Genomic DNA, 12,904 nt, shown 5'->3' with positions numbered 1-12,904 from the left:
CAGGATTTATACATTAGAGTTCGACCAAGTACTTTACAAGTCATGTAAATAAAACTCAAGCACATAAAGGAAAGAATATTTTTGACCTACTCATCTTTGAACAGTTTTTCTGTGGTTGCGGTAGCTAATTTCCATCTTCACAAACAATAATGTGCAAGAGAAGAAAAGACTCTAAATTGCCCAGATATTATCAGTATATTTGATTCCCCTGTAATACAAATGAGTCCGCTCATTTTGCTAAATAAAATAAGACATAAAAAAAAAAAAAAAAAAAAAAAAATGTAATCAATTATAGGCAATATCTGGAAAGTTAATGGACACCAAATGATTCTTTTTTGCTGGTGAATTGCTCTGACTATAACAAACCTGTAATATTAAAGGTTTATTGTGTTGATTTTAATGGACACAATTACACTGTAAAAACTGCATCCATTTTAGAGTTTATTGGAGAGAATAGGCATGGCCAATGAGCTCAGGTGTGACTGATTACAATGAGCATCAGCTGAATGAAGAGCCCCACCAAACACAGAAAATGTGCTGGTTTCTGTGTTTTAAATGCTGCAATAACCATACTAGTATATTAGCAATTTATTAAATTAAACAGAAATGCCATCTTTAAGTAAGTTTAAGTACATAGTTATGTACCGGTAACGGAGGATAAACCTTTTTATGCTACTGTTAAAGTTGTTAAATTTATTTTATTGAGAACCAATAATCTAGTCCAATAGTTTATATGCTGTAGCCAAATCTGCTGGCCAACTATCTATTATTATTGAAGTATTGAAGACACAGAGACATAAGTGTCAATTGTCAGGCTGGGTTAAACTCCAGATTGAAGTGATCAATCAAACCTTACCACTATTTATCTGTATTTGAGCAGTGAATACATATTTTTTAATTGTTTGTGTGTTTGTATTTTCAGATGAAGAGAACATAAAGGATGAGATGGATGCACAGCATGATGACGACAGGTCTTCTTGTTTTTTGTCTTTTTTATCTAATTTTTAAAACCATGTACATAATCAATAATCTACCGTATATTTGCCAAATAAAATGGTCGTCATATATAATGATTAAGTCATTGAAAATAGATTTCTCTGTAACCTTTAGAAAAAATAATAAATACAATTGCTAATCATTTACTGTGTATGAATCAGGCTCATGAACCATTCGTACAGCTACGAAAAGTAACGCACTGTAATGTATTCACGTACGTTTTGCTATATGCACCACATTGACTGCTGCTGTATAAGAGCGCTGTGGAACCGGTGGATGTGAATCTTTTTCCTAAACTTAACAAGTGGTTTTGTTGCCCAAACTTAAATGTGGATGCCACATTAAGCTCACTTGTTATTTGCTAAACTTAACTGCCACGGCCCCTTAAAGGACCATCATCTCGCGTGCCCTGTAGCCAGCTCCCAGTAACCTTTTGTCAGCTAAACCATATATTGTATAATAATAATGGACAAACTGTCTAGGCCTAAAAAATTAAGCCAATGCAGAAGTGCCTTAAACCTGCATTCTATCTACTTAAGGAAGTAACTTAAGGGAAAGTTTGCCGGTTTTCTGTACTGTCTTACATGCAGATGGATGGCGGCAGTTGCCTACCCAGAGGTCCTTGTTTACCTGCTGGTAGATCTCCACTGGATGACTCACTTCAGAAGGGTTGGAAATCAGCAACTTTCCCTCTTTAGCGTTTAGCTTAGCGCAGCGCCCTTGCAACAATAAAAAACACTGGCTTGGCCGCGTTATCCTTCCCCGCTTACCCTCTTGTCAAAAATTGTCACATCCGGTTGCAAAAAACACAAGAGCTTCTGAGTGTCTCCAAACTCAAGGCTTCATAAACCAATGGGTAACGGCACAGATGGTACGTCCTCTATTATATTTGACTATGGGCTAAACTCAACTAGCAGCGGCCACTGATACGAGCGACAGCTCACAGAGCTCTGTAGCCAGTGTCTCGCCTAATTTCATAGGATGTCATGGTGTGCATACATTTTTGTATAATATCCTACGAACCTGTTCATTAGAATGCGTTGCATGAAAACATGTTCCAGCATAGGGTACTGTTGTTTCATTATGATTAGGAAGGTACAGACTTTTTTTTCAAACTTTTAGTGTCCTTAAAATGTATTATTGAAGTGTAGTATTGATTTTTCATTGACAGGTGAATAAAAAATTGCACTGTTGTACAAATAGACATTCTGTATGTGGCTTTGCATTTCATAGTTTGACAATAAATCTTCACTTTTCATGTTTGGTCATTTTGTTGATTATATTTGCTTTCATCTCTAAGTCAGATTTGTTGATCATATTTGCTTTCATCTTTAAGTCAATAAATGTAACATTACAATAAATCAAATTTGGACAGTCACATTATTAAAGTAAACGGAGAATGACTATGAGGGATTGTGATGTGCTTGTGATAAACATGGAATGCTTGTCATTAAGAGTAAGTAAGTAAGTAAGTAAAATGTATTTGTATAGCACATTTCACAGATAAAAATCACAAAGTGCTTCACAACAAATGGGTGGATACACAACATTTATACATTGCAGTACATAATCGGAAAATAAACAGAAATACACTTAAGACACAATAAAACCGACCTAATCACCCTATGGTCTATTGAAACGCCTCTTTAAAATGAAGAGTTTTCAACTGCGTTTTAAAATTTGTCACTGAATCCAAGCAGCGTACGGAAGGAGGCAAAGAGTTCCACAGCCTTGGTGCCACAGCTTGAAACGAACGGTCCCCTCTAGTTCTAAAATGTGTACAGGGGGCAACTAAAAATCTCTGACCTGTTGATCTCAGACTACGTGAGGACGTACGCAGCTGTATCAGGTCAGAGATATATGGGGGCCCCTGACCTTGTAGGGCTCTAAAAGTTAGAACCAAAATATACAAAAATGTATTCTAAATTTCACTAATAACCAATGAAGTGAAGCTAAAACCGGAGTGATGTGTGCCCGCTTGCTAGTGTGGGTTAAAAGCCTAGCAGCAGAATTCTGGACAGTCTGGAGGCGACAAAGGTCTTTCTTATCAAGACAAATAAAAAGACTATTACAATAGTCTAAACGGGACGAAATAAATGCATGAATGATCATCTCCAATTCGTCCTTTGACACCAAGGCTCTTATCTTAGAAATGTTCCTTAATTGAAAGAAACAGTTTTTAATAAGTTGCTTCAAGTGTTTCTCCAGAGACATGGCAACATCCAAAACAACACCTAAGCTCCTGAGACTGTGACTGAGACACCGAGATGCTGTTTTATGTGAGAGATGCTCTGCTCTGGGGCAATGATTAGTGTTTCAGTCTTAGCTGAGTTCAACAGTAAAAGGTTATCATTTAGCTACTGCTTAATCCCACTCAGACAGTTGAGTAGGGAAGACAGTTTATATAAATCAGTAGGCTTAAAAGAGCAGTATAGCTGAATGTCATCTGCATACAAGTGATAAGAAACATCCTTGAACTGGCCGATTATATGTCCTAGAGGAAGTATATACAAAAGAAAGAGAATTGGTCCCAGGACAGAACCCTAAGGAACACCACTCGATAGACCTGCAGTATCTGACATGATCTGATTTATAAAAACACCAAAACCTCTGCCGGTAAGGTAAGATGAAAACCATTTTAAAACTGATCCCGATATCCCTAATAGATCCTGAAGTTTATTAATCAAAATATTGTGATCAATAGTGTCGAAGGCGGATGTAAGGTCCAATAAAACTAACACTGTATGCTTTCCACAATCTGCTGACATCAAAATATCACTCGAAACTTTAACTAGTGCAGTTTCCGTAGAATGTTTTTTCCGGAAACCTGACTGATATTTGTCAAAAATATTATTTATCTCCAAGAAAGTAGTAAGCTGCTCTGCTACCACTTTCTCTAGAATCTTAGCCATAAAAGGGAGTTTAGATATAGGCCTATAATTCATGGGTTGCAATGGATCTAAACTGGGCTTTTTAAGAACAGGTTCAACAGCATAGTTGGGAGAACATCACTGTGACAACAAGAAGGTTTCAACTTATCTAGCAAAGTGGTAACCTCATGTAATGTCACTAGTTCAAAGGAAAAACATGGATGAGGAAGCGCCAAAGTACAAGCTTTGAAACAAGCAGGAGGAGGTAAAATACTAGATCTGATATCTTTAATCTTCTCAACAAAGAAGTCAAGGAATACATTACTGTTTAACAAAGAGAACACCGCAATTGGAGAGACAGATGGTGAAACAATTGAATTAATGGTGTCAAACAAGAATTTGGGGTTTTTCCTATTAGAGGATATTAGCTAAGAGAAGTATTTAGTTCTAGCACTTTTCAGAAGTTCATAGGGAGGTAGTTAATTCCCTAAGATAAAGCCTGTGAATTTCGAGTTTAGTTGTTTTCCATAAGCGCTCTATCTTTCGACATTTACTTAAGAGATACAATGTTTGATTTCATAGGAGCTACTTCATCTAAAATTGCTAAACATTGGCTGTTAAAAGACTCAGCATACACATTGGCATCACTGCAACCCCTTAGCCTGCATCGCTCAAACAACATAGAAAACTTCCCAGCAACATCCTGGTTAATAACTCTCCTTTGAGCCTTCATTCTCAGAGGCGAGGGGACCCGAGGTAAGTCCAGGTTAAAGAAAACACAACTATGGTCACTCACATGTACATCCTCCACACACACATTTACTATCTCTAGACCTAGTGAGAAAACAAGGTCCAGGGTATGCCCCTTTAAGTGTGTAGGTCCTGTGACATGTTGCGTAAAATTAAAAGAGTCAGTAATGGATAGGAGATCTGTAGCTGCAATACATGACATATCATCAATATGAAGATTAAAGTCTCCAATAATTAAGACTTTCTCCAGCTTAATTATAGAGGTTAAAAAATCAGTAAAGTCAGTAAGAAAGATGCCTGCAGGACCAGGAGGGCGGTAAATTAGCACACAATAAAATATGTTATCAGGACCGACCTTAATCATCAGTGATTCAAAAGAGGTGAAGGATTCAGAGTGGATTACTCTGCATAAGAATCTGTCACGATACACAACAGCAAGGCCGCCGCCTTGGCGTGCCGTGCGAGGTGTCCCAATCACAGAGCAGCCTGTAGGACAGAGCTCATTTAAATGTACAGCTTCCTTATCCTTTTGCCACGTTTCTGTAAGAAACATAAAATCCATCTTTTCCTTGGTGAAAAGGTCGTTGATGGCATGCGCCTTATTAGTGATGGAACGAGCATTTAGCAGCGCTAAACGGAGCGATGATTGCAGGCGCGTCTCCTTAATGGCAAGTTGTAGTGGCCGCAAACATCTGGTACAGTCACGTGGTTTCCAGCGGTGCCGTGTGGTCAATTGCTGGTCAGGCAGGTCGGCCACAAACTGCAGTTTCCTAACAGCGTCTCCACCACCGCCCCACGATGACCAGATGGGCAAGGCGAGCTGAAGGCGACCCAAGAACGGCGCCCCAGCACCCATATCCCGGGGAAAAACTGCCAGCAGCCACCGTGGCCGCCGCCCGCAAAGAAGCTTGGGCACCCCCATCCACAATGACAGCTTCATCCCAACCTGAACCCCTTCTCTTTCGTCTCTTCTTGGGATTTCCACGGCCCCGAAACAAAAATCGGTAATCATATAGGCTGGGTACACACACCAACAGGGGTGGAAAAGTTTGACTTTAAGTCTCCCAGCTGTTACAGCAGAGTCCTTCCATATACACTCCAATGTTCATCAGGGTGACACGATCGTATGTCTGCGCAGCAGTGACACAGTAGTTTAAAGGCAGGGTTAATGTGACCATAAGAGAGCCCAAAACAAACAAATAAAAACGACACCAATGTGACGCAGCAGCGGCCATGCCGAACAAAGGCGCCATCATGCCATGTCAACAGGACTACTGAGTAAGGAATCACTAGGGGATGAGACCAGACAAGTCTGTCTGACAAGAGTCACAACACAGGGATCTATGAACATCTAAAATAATGAAAGCTGAGAGCTTTTGAGTCAATTTTGTCCAGAAAATGTCCTTAGGGTTAGAGTCATGAAAAATCATGAAAAGCTTCTAGCCAATTGGACAATGTACACTTGAGTTACACACACTTCCTGTTTTGATGGCGAAATGCACAAAATGGCCGCCCCGCCACGGCCATGCCCTATGACGAAAAGTTTTTCTTTTAATAACTTTTCATCTCTAAGGTCTTAAGATGGCACAGACCGAATTTGAAGTTGAGCGGATGAAATCTCTAGGAGGAGTTCGTTAAAGTTCGACATGTGGAAATGGCCAAAATCACACTAATTTCGAACATTCAATTCAAAATAGTGGACTTCCTGTTGGGTTTAGGGTATGGCTCCTGTCGGTACACGATCCGTGCTGCCTGCACGATCCGTTGTGCGCATGTGCAAGACGTTAAGTGCATGTGCAAGACATTAAGTACATGCGCAGATGAAAATCCTGTTTTACGAGGATTTACGACATTAGACATTAGCTGTTCTGTTGCTCTATATAAACTAACGTTAGCTTCCCAATGGAAGCTAACGGCTGGCCGCTACAACTACCTCCGGAAGCGTGGAACAAATCGTGTCCAGTATCCTCTTGAGTATCCTCGGTAAAACAGGATTACACTGCATGATCTGTTCCATGCTAGCCTCCACCGGGAAGCTAAACGTAGTCTAAAATAACGTTACTCAAGCTAAACACTGGGAAAAGCAGGCAACAGCTAAATTAAGACTTTACAGTAATAATAATAAAGACAAGTATTGATTTGATTGTATTTTATATGAATGCGCACAGATGTTACAGCTGTTATATATTTTAACGGTTATTTTCAGGTTTTATTTTGAGGGTCTTTTAAAATTATTACATGCTGTCTCAGCTAGCGGTTAGCTGAATTAGCTGTTAGCTAGCTAGCTAATCTAACGTTTAAACCAATGACCGGTGTGCAACAGATCGTGCAGTGTAATCTTGTTTTACACGTGGTTTTACTGAGGATAGTGGACACTGCACGATTTGTTCCACGCTTCCGGTCGTAGTTGTAGCGGTCTGCCGCTAGCCTCCACTGGGAAGCCAACGTTAGTTTATATAGCTACCAGCTAATTCGGCTAACCGCTAGTGCAATGTCGTAAATCCTCGTAAAACAGGATTTTCATCTGCGCATGCGCTTAACGTCTTGCACATGCGCAGAACGGATCGTGCAGGCAGCACGGATCGTGTACCCACCGCTCTAATGAGCTTCTTTGTACGTCTTGACATGCTACATATGTGTACCAAGTTTCGTGAGTCTACATAAAACATACTGCAGGGGCTCAATTTTTTGAGAATGTTAAGCCCCTCAAAAAGGTGATTCATTGCGTGGAAGAAAAATAAGGAATAATAATTCCTTCAGTTTCAATAGGGCCTTTGCCGCTGTCGGTGCTCAAGCCCTAATAACATCAAGATAATAACATAATGGAAACTTCTGTTAGCAGTTAAGCTCTGTAGGTTTTTCAGTTTCTAAACATATAATCTTTGGCGAGTCACTTCCCCCTCTCTCTGCACCTTTGGGTCCACACCTGTGGTAGTGAAACTTGGTGGAAACCGTCAGAGCTACAAATAAACTTCCTCAAAACAAGAGGCCCATCTTTCTGTGAACATTTGCATATCAGCACGTGTCCAGGCGTGAAACGGCTAACGTGCATACAGTAGTACGGTGGCTGACAGGGGCAAACGCCCTGCAACTTAAGAAAACACGTGCAAATAGACAAAACACAAGCAAATTAAGAAACCAACTTCATTAATTTGACAACACGTGCAGCATTCAGCAAACGTGATGCAAATACACACATCACAACCAAATACATAAACGCGATGCAAATAAAAAACAATGCAAAACGAAAAGCACACAAACCCCGAAAAAAGAAACGATGCAAAAAGAAAAACAACTTAATTAATTTGACAAAACATGCGCAGCATTCAGCAAACGCGCTGCAAATACACACAACACAACCAAATACACGAACACACTGCAAATACACACAACACAACCAAATACACAAACGTGCTGCGAATAAAATACGATGCAATAGAAAAGCACACAAACCCCGAAAACAAATGCAACAAAAAAACGCTGCATCCAGATTACAGAGAGAGAGAGAGAGAGAGAGAGAGAGAGAGAGAGAGAGAGAGAGAGAGAGAGAGAGAGAGAGAGAGAGAGAGAGAGAGAGAGAGAGAGAGAGAGACGTTCAACCTCAGAACGGTGTGCAACGGTGAGATCATAGACTGTAAATATTAAGTCTATGTTTGAGATATGTTTTCTCTCGTTTGGAGGGTGTGTCTTGGCTCAGATCACAGGTGGTACTCAATCAGCAGAGACGTCTGTAAACTCGTGGTAATAAAACATTTAAAACAGCGTCAGCATTTAACGTTGATGTTTGTTTAAGCCACATTACATGAAAGGGTTTAATTTCCAGGTCCGAAGGCGCATCACTGAAGTGTAGACCTCCCTCAAGTGTAATATTGGGATTATACAACAAAATAAGTGACCAATCTGTATTCATATTGTGGAGCAATTCGCTCTTGAAATACAAAAAACAGATAGGATTTATAGTCCCTCCCTGTTTAGTAAACCAGCCAATTTACTGTTAGATTTATCAAACTGAATAAATCCCGTCCGCACACATAAACACAAAACTGCTTTGCTTGCTCCATCGTGTTGTAAGTAAGACATCTGCTGAAAAGTTATTGTATTCATTAGCAGGATTGCCGTGCTGTTTAGTTCAAAACATCCAAAACACCAAAGGAAGAAGAGCAGACCAGACGCAAGCTTTTATATTGAAAAGTCGAAGCTCGGGCATGAGACGGAAGCATAGACTGTATATTACTAATATATTATATTATGTTATTAATAATAATAATAATAATATGAATTTAATATACAGTCTATGGACGGGAGTTCTCTTTTTACTATGCAGCCATACCCGACTCTAATAAAAAGGCAGAGTGCTCTCTCCCTGTGGGGTCGAAAATCCAGCTGTTCCACCTAGCTGTTCCCTCTAGAGGTCTGGAGAACTTCCGTTGTGCAATCTGGATGCAGCGTTTTTTTGTTGCATTTGTTATCGGGTTTTGTTTGCTTTTCTTAGTGCATCGTTTTTTATTTGCAGCGCGTTTGTGTATTTGGTTGTGTTTTGTCTATTTGCATGTGTTTTCTTAAGTTGCAGGGCGTTTGCCCCTGTCGGCCACCGTACAGCAGACATATCAAATACACAGAATTTCATAAGCTCATCAAACAATAGAACAGCAAATGCAAGACATGCAGAGTACAGAAATACCAGATACAGTTCAAATATATTTGTGTACCTATTTTGTTTAGCTGTATAGTGCACAGTTGTTATTTCACGTATAGTTTCATATTGGTGTTCTTCTGGATCTAGAACATGGCAGCACACAGCAGAAGGAGCTGGAGAATCCCACAGACTGACCTGCACAGCCTCTGGGTTTATATTCAGTAGCTACAGGATGCACTGGATCAGACAGGCTCCTGGAAAAGGACTGGAGTGGCTTGCGATTATCCACAGTAGCATCTACTACTCTCAGTCAGTCCAAGGCCGGTTTACCATCTCCAGAGACGAGAGCAGAGAGCAGCTGTATCTGCAGATGAACAGTCTGAAGACTGAAGATTCTGTAAAAAAATAGCTGTAAAAAAATCCTACAGTATTCTTACTGTGCTGATGAAGCCAAATAATGAAAATGATATATGAATGTAATATGTATATCATATATTTTATATAGTTTAAAAGTTTGTTTCCCCTAAATTTCACATTATGTATAATTTTAGATGATAAATTAGCCTTTGTCTCTATATTATATTACATCCTGCTTTCCTGAGAAATATTATTACTCAACATTAAACACACAAAAACACAATAAAGATCACTTGTTGGCATTAATTGCCAAAACGATCTGGTTGCTTAAAGTAAACTACTTCAACTCCTGCAGTAAGAAACATTTCTTGTCTTTCCTCATCCTCCCTGGGCTGATAAACTCTGCACTGTCTCACATGACTGATGTCCTCAGGTCAAGTCATTCAAAATGAGACAACACAGACATTTGAGTATGATTGTTGTATGACTGGCTTTTAAGAACTCTGAATAAAAACAAGTAAAAATCATGTTGCATAATATTTGATATATGATTTTATTTCTGACATAACCACACACATATGAAGGTAAAATATGTTGTTTATTACAGAAGAGTAACTTGTAAATGGATGAACTACAATAGTTTTCATCTTTGTTAAAGGATTTAGTTTTTTGCATTTTGACACGTTTCAGTTCCTGAGCAGCTGTTTTCCTCTAAAAGGCTCCAAGTTTCTCTGTATGTCTGTTTCTTTAAACATCTGCAAACACTGAAACCATTACAAGTCTTTTATTAAAAGCTGCAAAATATATTATTATTAAACATGATTCTGGCTGCTGTCAATGTATTTATGTTTGCAGCAAATACAAAAAAACAAATGCAGGTAGCAGCTACTACACAGCTTGGATCAGACAGCATGCAGGGAAAGGACTGGAGTGATTGTACATGGTGGTGTTGCATCCACCAAACTACAAAGATTCACTGAAGAACAAGTTCAGTATCGAATTAAGACTCTCCCAGTGACTCATCAGTAGACCTGAACAAAAACCCCTCAGAGCCTGAACACTTGTAACATGAAGCCACCAGAGGAGGAGCCCTCAGACCACTAATGGTTTCAACACCAGCTCACTGTTACAGTAAAGGATGAAACAGTCTTTAGATTTTTTTTAAATGGTGATTTAGTTACAGTATGGTATGAATGAATCCTCAAATAAACATATTCAAATGTTACAAAGTGACTTAAAGTAAAAATAAATAAAAATAAAGGATTAGGTAACATCTGGTTAAAAATGTGAAACAAAATCAAAATGATAAGATATATGGTGAGATGATTTGTGCAAACACAAAATACAGTTAGGAGAAAGCCAAATAAGGAGGAGTCAATGCAAAACTCAGATATCTTCCACCTCTACTTATCTGAGTGCAGAGAGGAGGACAGAGAACAGTGGACACACAGTTTAACATGATGGACTATAGGACAGGACTGCTGCTTTTAACTCTCTGCTGGGCAGGTGAAGATTTTCACTGATCTTAATTTGAAGTTGTCTTTAAAACATTACCAAAATAGAAAAGCAACTGATTAATTTATTCATTTGACAGGTGTTGATGGTCAGACTCTGAGAGAATCTGAACCAGTGGTTAAAAGACCTGGAGAATCTCACAGATTGACCTGTACAACATCTGGATTGCCATTTAGTAGCTACTTTATGGCCTGGATCAGACAGGCTCCTGGAAAAGGACTGGAGTGGGTTGCGAGTATCCACAGTACTAGCATCTACTAAACTTGGACAGAAACAGTTCAGAATTTCTTTTTTCTCCCATGAGCCTTTGCATCGCTTCAGCGCAGAGAAGTTCAAATGACCTGCCCCTCCCATACAGGAACTTAACATCCTTAGTTATCTCTGCTTGATATGATCTGTGTGCAGTGCATACTTAAGCGGATTATTACAAACAACTAATGTGATTTAGTAATGAATAGGGTTTTTAACAAAACATGAATGTATAAGTAGTGACCACTAATTTTGTTTAATTACAACTACATCTAGGTTTACAGTGTACTATAATGACTTCTACTGCAGCAGTCGAGTCTGGATGTGATGAAGCTGTTCCACATTGAAATGTGGAACAGCTTAAAAAAAAAGAATGTATTTGTTAGGGTTAATTTAAGTTTATTTAAAAACATCTTCACTCAATCCAAATAAAATGAATGGGCTTCAGTTTTAGTGAGGTCTGCATGTATAACGTAAACTTATGGCTTATTGCAGTGGTTCCCAAACTTTTCACATCAAGGACCCCTACACTGACACAAATTAGATCACTGACCCCCGGGAGTAAAAACTCTTCTGTGATTGGACATTGTGGCTTGTGGAATTGTGGGACTTTTTTTTAACAATGAGCAGTAAGACGAAAAAAGATCATAGTAGGTCATAATAGTTACTCGCACACTGCTCGTAAATGATATCTCTGGATCACACATTTATTTTTAGGGGCAAATGTGAGTGAAATACTCACAATGTAAAACTCTGCCTGTATGTGTAATTTATATATATTTTTTATGTATTGTATGCAAATACAATTAATTACATTGTTTCCAGGCCTTCAAGGTTTCTTTTCGTGATTTTCTTAATTGTTCCTTTCTTAAAATAATCACACATCACAAGCAGCAGGTAAAGTCCATCTATAATGTTCCCTTTTAAACCTGTAGAGGGAGGTCTATGCAAACTCTTCCTTCTTTATAAACACACCAACAGCAGCTGTAGAATCATTAGAGGCAGAACAACTGACAGTTTCATACATATCAGAAAGACTTTGATCAGACATCAGTTCATTGCAGAGTTTGATGGGAAATATGATTGTCTGGGGTTTATTTTTGTAGTTGCTATTAATGGTGAGGAAATCATTTTGCAGTTACAAAATAAAGCAATTAGTTTTTTAAACGCTTAATATTTTCAAGTGTGATGGATGATGATCATTTCTTTCCTTACAGGAGTTTGGAGTGAGATCAAACTGGACCAGTCTCCCTCTGAGGTGAAAAGACCTGGAGAGACAGTGAAGATGTCATGTATCATATCTGGTTATAGCATGACAAGCAACTATATTCACTGGATACAACAGAGACCAGGAGAAGCTCTGGAGTGGATTGGGAGAATAAGCCCATATAGAAACACTCCGAGCTATGCCAGCTCCTTTCAGAGCCGTTTCAATTTTACTCAAGATGTTCCCAGCAGCACTCAGTACCTCGAGGTCAGAGCCTGACAGCAGCAGATTCTGCTGTTTACTTCTGTGCTCGAGAAGACACAG

The sequence above is a fragment of the Perca flavescens genome, unplaced genomic scaffold (genome assembly GCF_004354835.1).
Source record: "Perca flavescens isolate YP-PL-M2 unplaced genomic scaffold, PFLA_1.0 EPR50_1.1_unplaced_scaf_43, whole genome shotgun sequence".
NCBI lineage: Eukaryota > Metazoa > Chordata > Actinopteri > Perciformes > Percidae > Perca > Perca flavescens.
The sequence above is the reverse complement of the archived record's forward strand: the minus strand, read 5'-3'. Positions refer to the sequence as shown.